The sequence below is a fragment of the Aegilops tauschii genome, chromosome 5 (assembly GCF_002575655.3).
Source record: "Aegilops tauschii subsp. strangulata cultivar AL8/78 chromosome 5, Aet v6.0, whole genome shotgun sequence".
NCBI lineage: Eukaryota > Viridiplantae > Streptophyta > Magnoliopsida > Poales > Poaceae > Aegilops > Aegilops tauschii.
In genome coordinates this window covers 428754637-428762414 of record NC_053039.3, presented here as the reverse complement: position 1 = coordinate 428762414, position 7778 = coordinate 428754637, and the positions used below count along the sequence as shown (strand labels likewise).

The window sequence follows — 7778 nt, the reverse complement described above, 5'->3', positions numbered from 1 at the left end:
TGTCCATCACATCATTCTCCTAATGATGTGATCCCGTTATCAATGACATCCAATGTCCATGGTCAGGAAACCATAACCATCTATTGATCAACGAGCTAGTCAACTAGAGGCTTACTAGGGACATGTTGTGGTCTATGTATTCACACATGTATTACGGTTTCCAGTTAATACAATTATAGCATGAACAATAGACAATTGTCATGAACAAGGAAATACAATAATAACCATTTTATTATTGCCTCTAGGGCATATTTCCAACAGACACCTCAGGGTCGTCCGCCTCATGAGGCGGGGAGGCACGGGGAGGCGTTTTGCTCTCCATCATCTCCGGAAGAAGGTCCCCCGATGACGAACTCTGTCGAGAAGGGCTACGGTCCGGACTACAAGACATACGTCTCGGTTATTGTTCTCAGAAATAAAGCAGGGTATATGTACTATGAAGTACTTTTTACTTACAGCTCGGTGGAGGGCTGGTCCCCTTGCGGGTACTGTGCGGTAAGGATGCCCTCCGGGGTAGGCCCCCTGACGAAGGTTTCTTCCCTCGTTTGGAAACCATTGTTTCCAAGTCTTTAGAGGCGGCCCTCTTCCTTCCTTGGGGAGAAGGAATTTTATATTCTTCTTCCTGGTTATCCTCCTTCGCGGAGGCACTAATTCCCCCGGTCTGGATGAATAATGAGTGTGGCCCATTTTCGGCTGCTGTGTTCCTCCCTTTATCTTCCCCTGATGGCGCTTGATAAGGCGCAAGCTCAAGCATCCTGGCTAGTACAGGATCCGGTGGGCCTTCGAGAAGGGGGGCCGAACACCTGATCATCTTCGCCTTTTTTATCCAGCCCTGGTCAGAAGGCGACTTTTCAGAATGATGTTGTGGTAAATTAAAAGACAACGTGTTCGGCCGCGAAATTACTTACTTGGGTATCTGGACGATTGCAGCTCAGGCCCGCATCCTTGGTGGTGTCCGGACACTTTATTTGTGATCCGAAGAACAATCCGTACATCTCTTCGTGTGTCATGCCGAAGAAGTGCTGAATAGTTCGCGGTCCTTCTGGGTTGAACTCCCACATACGGAGAGATCGACGTTTGCAAGGCAGGACTCGACGAACTAGCATGACTTGCATTACCTTGACAAGGCTGACATCTCTTTCGAGGAGATCTCGGATGCGGCTCTGCAATGTCGGCACATCATTTGCTGGCCCCCCAGTCCAGCCCCTTGTTGACCCATGATGCCAGTTGTGGCGGGGGGCCCGAGCGGAAAGCAGGGGCAACTACCCACTTAGTACCACGGGGAGCCGTGATGTAAAACCACTCCCGTTGCCATAAGCTGGACACCTCCGGGAAGGAACCCTTTGGCCATGGAGCGTCGGCGCCTTTGCCTATTATGGCACCTCCGCATTCTGCATGTCGCCCATTAGTCATCATCGGCTTCACATTAAAGGTCTTGAGCCATAAGCCGAAGTGTGCGGTGACGTGGAGTAAGGCCTCACACACGACGATGAACGACGAGATGTGAAGGATGGAATCCGGGGCCAGGTCATGGAAATCCAGCCCGTAATAGAACATGAGCCCTCTAACAAAGGGATATAGATTAAAGCCTAGCCCTCGGAGGAAGTGGGAGACAAACACGACACTCTCGTCAGGCTCGGGAGTGGGGATGACCTGCCCTCGAGCAGGCAGCCTGTGCGAAATTTCGGCGGTCAGATACCTGGCCTCTCTTAGCCTCTTGATGTCCTCCTCTGTGATGGAAGAGGGCATCCACCGACCTTGAAGGTTGGATCCGGACATGATTGAAGGTCCGAAGCGCCTAGCCTGAGCCTTGGGTGTTGGAACTCGAGGTGGGGGAAGGATTCGACTGAGCGCGAGAAGAAAGGCACAGGCCTTGGCCCCTTTATAAAGAGGGCGAATATCAAGCGTCCTCCGCGTGGCCGTTTGGGACTTGCCTAAAATCGAGGAGTCATACCAACAGGCACGATTGGGTTACCCATACCCGTATTGATGAGAATCCCGTGAAAAAAGGGACACGATCTCTGCCTCGACAGGACATGCCAATAAAACCGCGTCGCAACACGTGCAGTGGCAGGCTCAGAAAAACGGTTCGTCATGACCAGACCACGGCAGTGCGTCACGTTATGAAAAGCTGTCAGCAGATTAGATTTGTGGAAATATTATTCTCTCTACGGTGGTATGTGGAATTTGTTTTGCAGAGCCAGACACTATCCTTGTGTTCAAAATATTCTATAGATTATTTGAAGGAGGAACCCGCCTTGCAATGCCGAAGACAATCTGCGCGCCGGACTCATCGTCATTGAAGCCTGGTTCAGGGGCTACTGAGGGAGTCCTGGATTAGGGGGTCCTCGGACAGCCGGACTATATACTTCTGCCGGACTGTTGGACTATGAAGATACAAGACTCAAGACTTCGTCCCATGTCCGGATGGGATTCTCCTTGGCGTGGAAGGCAAGCTTGGTAATAGGGATATGTAGATCTCCTCCCTTGTAACCGACTCTGTGTAACCCTAGCCCCCACCGTGTCTATATAAACCAGAGGGTTTTAGTCCGTAGGACAACAACAACAATCATAACATAGGCTAGCTTCTAGGGTTTAGCCTCTACGATCCCGTGGTAGATCAACTCTTGTAATACTCATATCATCCAGATCAATCAAGCAGGAAGTAGGGTATTACCTCCATCGAGAGGCCCGAACCTGGGTAAACATTGTGTCCCCTGCCTCCTGTTACCATCCGCCTTAGACGCACAGTTCGGGACCCCCTACCCGAGATCCGCCGGTTTTGACACCGACAGTGGCCAGGACAGCCGCGCCCCCCTCTAGTCCGAATTGGACAAGGAGGGGGGGGGGCTCCCCCTTTCCTTCTCTCCCTCTCTCCCTTCCTTCCCCTCTCCTACTCCTACTTGGAAGGGGGGAGTCCTACTCCCGGTGGGAGTAGGACTCCTCATGGGGCGCGCCATAGGAGGCCGACCCCCTCCCCCTCCTCCACTCCTTTATATACGGGGAGGGGGGCACCCCTTGGAGACAAAAGTTGATCAGTTGATCTTTTAGCCGTGTGCGGTGCCCCCTCCACCATAATCCACCTCGGTCATATCGTAGCGGTGCTTAGGCGAAGCCCTGCGTCGGTAGCATCATCATCACCGTCATCACGCCGTCGTGCTGACGGAACTCTCCCGCGAAGCTCTGCTGGATCGTGAGTTCGTGGGACGTCACCGAGCTGAACGTGTGCTGAACTCGGAGGTGCCGTGCGTTCGGTACTTGGATCGGTTGGATCATGAAGACGTACGACTACATCAACCGCGTTCTCATAACGCTTCCGCTTATGGTCTACGAGGGTACGTGGACGACACTCTCCCCTCTCGTTGCTATACATCACCATGATCTTGCGTGTGCGTAGGAATTTTTTTGAAATTACTACGTTCCCCAACACCATGTTGCCTGCTCGATGGTGATTGCTACCAGAAGTTCTTCCACTCCATTTGGTTGTTCAAGACTGCGGCGGTGCTGCCGACAAGGCATGCCCAAATCAAGGTGGTTGCCTAGGGTTGTTGCGGGCACTGCGGCCGGTATTTTTCTTGCTCTCAGGTGAGCGTCTCTACATCTCGACAATGCCGCGCCTTTCGATCCAAGGCGAGGAGGTAGGGCCCCCATTCGCTGCTAGAGAAGAGGTGCTACGCTCCACTAGCCCCTGGTTGCATCCAGCTCTTTGCGGCCACTCTTTGCGGCCCCTGTGAGGGTTGGTGGTGCCTCGCCTTGCTCCCTCTGTTTATGATTTTTAGGTGCCATGTGTGGAATGCATCGCCAATCAAGCTATGCCCTTTGTCATGCTCTCCTCTTAGATGCTTGTTTTGGTTGTGTTGTGTTTGCTTTCCAGTATGCTCCTTGTATAAGTTTGGCCGTTGTGTCGTGTTGGTGTGTTGTAATTCCTGACCGGTTGATGACCTTATTAATTTAAAGTCGGGCTCATCTAGAGCCTTCGTTGTAAAAAGCTTCTCTTCTCAACCCTGAAATGCCCCCACAATTAACTCAATTTTACAGAGAAAATACTAGCGCGCTCAAACCTCTCCCCCGATGCATGTTAGCATCCCTAAAAGCTCTGAAAATTTTGAAAAAATTTGTTGTGTCGACAAGTATGTTTACAATCCTATATAATTTCAAATCTAAATTTGGTCTACACACAACAAAAAGAAAAAAGACGTATCTAAATGTGAAAAAATGTGCAGTTATCTTCATTTTTGTGACACTATTCATACCATATCCACTATAACTTCTTTTCTTCTTAATCTTCGGGTGGCGCGTCAAGCGATCTCAAACTTTATAAGTTTTTTTTTGAGCGATCTCAAACTTTATAGTAGAAAATATCTCGGGGACTAAACATGATTGTGTAAGATGAGGATAGTGGCCTAGTGGCGATCCAAATCGGTTAGTGCATCCAAACCCACCATGATCTTAGCCCAGCCCAACGATGGTTGAGGTTGAGCCATCGCCGTTGAGAGCCTGACCTTTCAGCCTGTCCTAGATTCCTAGGCTTCTCCAAAATGAAATTAGGCGCATCTGGCGATTTGCACCCAGCCGGCACTCACTGCTAACGAACGACACACGCTCCATCAGCGCCAGCGCCGCCGGTCGCTTCCCCAGGGTGGCGCCCCAGCTGCGCAGGTGCGCGTGCTGCGCGCTCCACGACGAGGGACGGCGCGGCGGATCCAAAGCGAGGCCGGTGACACGTCCGCGACGGCGATGGCGGACGCGAGGAGCAAGGGCGAGACGCCCCATGCCTAATCATAACGGCGCTGAACGGGGGATGCTCGCTAGCTAGCACGTCGCCGTCGGGCTCGGGGTTTCAGATCCGACATCGCGAAGGGGCGGTGAGCGCGAAGGCACTCGCTGGGTGGGGAGCACGCGCGCGCGCTGGCACTGCTGCTCGCGAGCGACGTCCACGAGTTGGCTTCCACTACCGAGCATGAAGACCTGTTGTTCAACTGACGAGCAGATTCTCAAAAATAAAATAAAAAAGACTTAATTTAAAATAGAATCATACTCCTTACTCCCTCCGTCCTTGAAAGAGTGTACTTTTAACTTTGTTGGACGGTCAAATTATCTCAAAGTTTGACCGGATTTGTGCAAAAATATATCAATACTTATGAAACCAAATAGGTATATGGCGGAAATGTACTTTATCATGAATCTAATGCTACTAATTTGATGGCATAAATATTGGTATATTATTGTATAAATAAGTCTAACATAAAAAAGTTTGACTGCCAATAAAGTTGGAAGTACACTTTTTTTAGGATGCAGGGAGTACGCCCCACAATAATCGTCTCAATTTTGTATTAACTTTGAAAAGTATGCCCTATGTTCTCCTCCTCTACGAAAATATGAGAGAAAGCTCCTCATAGACTAAATTGTAAACACACGACTTTACAATATATCATTCAAGTTTGTCCAAAAATTATTAGTTAACACCAAGGTTTTAAATCATGTTTTTCGCAGCAACAAGGTGAGGTACGAGCTATAGGTATGTCAGCTATCACAAGCTATACGAAAGCTATTTACAATAGTATTTTAAAAGTATAAAAACTAAAAGAAATGCCTCAGAAAAATAGGCTTAGTAAGGACTAAAGAAGAGAGTTAACTAATTAAACTATGGATAGATAAAGGAGCCTTGAGCAAGGAATATGTAGTTGTCTTTCCTCCTCCTCAAGAAAGTTTCCTTCCTCCTCCTGCCGGCACCGCTGCCGATCCGCCCCATCTCCAATGGCCTTTGGGCTGTGGAGGTGCAGAGGATCTCGACCCCCTGCCGGCGGGAGGGACCCCGTTCTCTTTTTTGTTAGGTCGGCGTCTTGGTTGGGGCTGTGTGACGGTGGCGAAGCCCCTTGGTAGGAATAATGTCTCCCACGTCCTATCCTCGTCCCAATGGTGCGAATAGCGTTCTCGGCGGATGTGTGGAGGTGTGTCTCCATCGGATCTCGTGGGATTCGGTCGGTGTACTAGTAGAAAAAGGGCCTAATGTGAAGCACATTAGTCCCGGTTTGTAGCTGAACTTGCACTAATGTGACCATTAGTGCCGGTTCCAACGGCTAGGCGGGCGGCGATCATTAGCACCGATTCGTGGTGAACCCTTAGTATCGGTTCGTGCCACGAACCGGTACTAAAGAGGTGGTGGCAGGCTTGTGTCAGGCTGGGGCCCCACCAGATCCTTTAGTACCGGTTGATTATATGAACCGAGACTAGAGATGCACCTTTAGTCCCGGTTCGTATAACCAACCGGTACTAAAGGTCATCCTATATAAACCCCTTCGTCGAGCCCGAGTGCTCTGTTCTTCCCACTTTCCCCTTTCCTCTGTTTTCTTCCTCTTCCTCTCGAGCTCACACTCCATTTTTGCTAAAATTTGTGAAGATTTGAAGGCATCCCATCCATCCAAGTGATCACAAAGGTTAGCAACTTTGTCCTTTCATCTCTCATTGCTAGATTAGCTCTTGCAATGTTCTATAAGTATAGTGATCTGTGGGTTCTATTTTGGGAGGAATTATATGTGGTAGTATTTGATTTATATGCAATTTGAGGTCAAAATAACTCTTAGTTTGCATATGTAGGTGTGGTTTACTTAGTGTCTTCCCGTCTCCGTCCTAACCACCGTCGACCGCCCGCACCGTCCTGTCGCCGGCACCACTTTGTGGTGAGCCTCTTGTTCTTATCTTTTTTATATATAAAAAATCATGTTTGTGTGATTTAGGTATATAGTTACTCGTTTAATTATCTTACCCGTATGTTGTTTGTTATACATAGTGCCATGGTTTTCATATCCGTCCCCGCCGGCCCTCGTCCGGGTTATGATTCAGATGTGGTATATTATCTTTTATAACTATTTGTTGCATTTCGTGTTTATGACAAATTATGCCCATCAAGTTGACATAGATATTTTTATCTAGGAGGTATGCGAACCGGAAATTCCAACCGACCCTATTGTCGAGAGGTTAAATTTAGTTGAAAGAGAAAACGATTATTTGAAAGAAAAGTTGAAAAGAATTGAGGGGGAGAAGATGGAATTGGAGTTGCATGTTGCCGATGTCGTCGATGATCACAAGATCAAGATGGAGAAAATGTGCTTGAAGATTAGAAAGATTAGAAAATATGCCATTGATAGTGAGGCTTGGTATCATTATGCCGTTGGATCAATTGTTACTTTAGTTGCGATCTTGATCGCATTTGTTGTTGCATTTAAATGCTTTAGCTAGAGAGTTATTTGTATGTTTGTTTTATGAGAATAAGTGTTGTATGAACTTGTATTAATTTGGTCTTTTTGGTGGTGTGTAATGAAGATGAGCCGGCAATGGATGTACGATGAACAATACTCTCCCCAGTTCGTTGATGGCGTGCATACTTTTCTGCTTGCGGCTGAGGCAAACAAGCAGGCGCATGATTTTATGCCTTGACCATGTGCTGGCTATAAGAATGATCGGAATTACTCTAAGGTAAAAACCATTCACGTCCACCTGTTTGAGTCCAGTTTCATGCCCCACTATAATGTTTGGACCAAGCACGGAGAACGAGGGGTTATGATGCAAGACAATGAAGAAGAAGAGGACGACGACAGCTATCCTGGCCGTGGGTTCCCTGAATACGATGGTACAACAATGGGGGAAGAAGCTGAGCCGGCAATGCGAGAATAAGCTGAGCCGGCAATGCGGGAAGAAGCTGAAGAAGAGGCATCAGATGAGCCCGCTGATGATCTAGGTCGGGCCATTGCCGATGCAAAGAGAAACTGCGCAAGTGA

The 7778-nt window shown here is 48.6% G+C and overlaps 1 long non-coding RNA gene across 1 annotated transcript; it reads left to right on the top strand.

Moving 5' to 3' along the window:
• Window positions 1-6303: 6303 nt before the first annotated feature.
• On the top strand, window positions 6304-7447 carry LOC120964046 (uncharacterized). Its single transcript, XR_012183716.1, has 4 exons — window positions 6304-6437; window positions 6598-6680; window positions 6791-6848; window positions 6934-7447. It is a non-coding gene; the product is annotated as an uncharacterized lncRNA (long non-coding RNA).
• The last annotated feature ends 331 nt before the right edge of the window (window positions 7448-7778 follow it).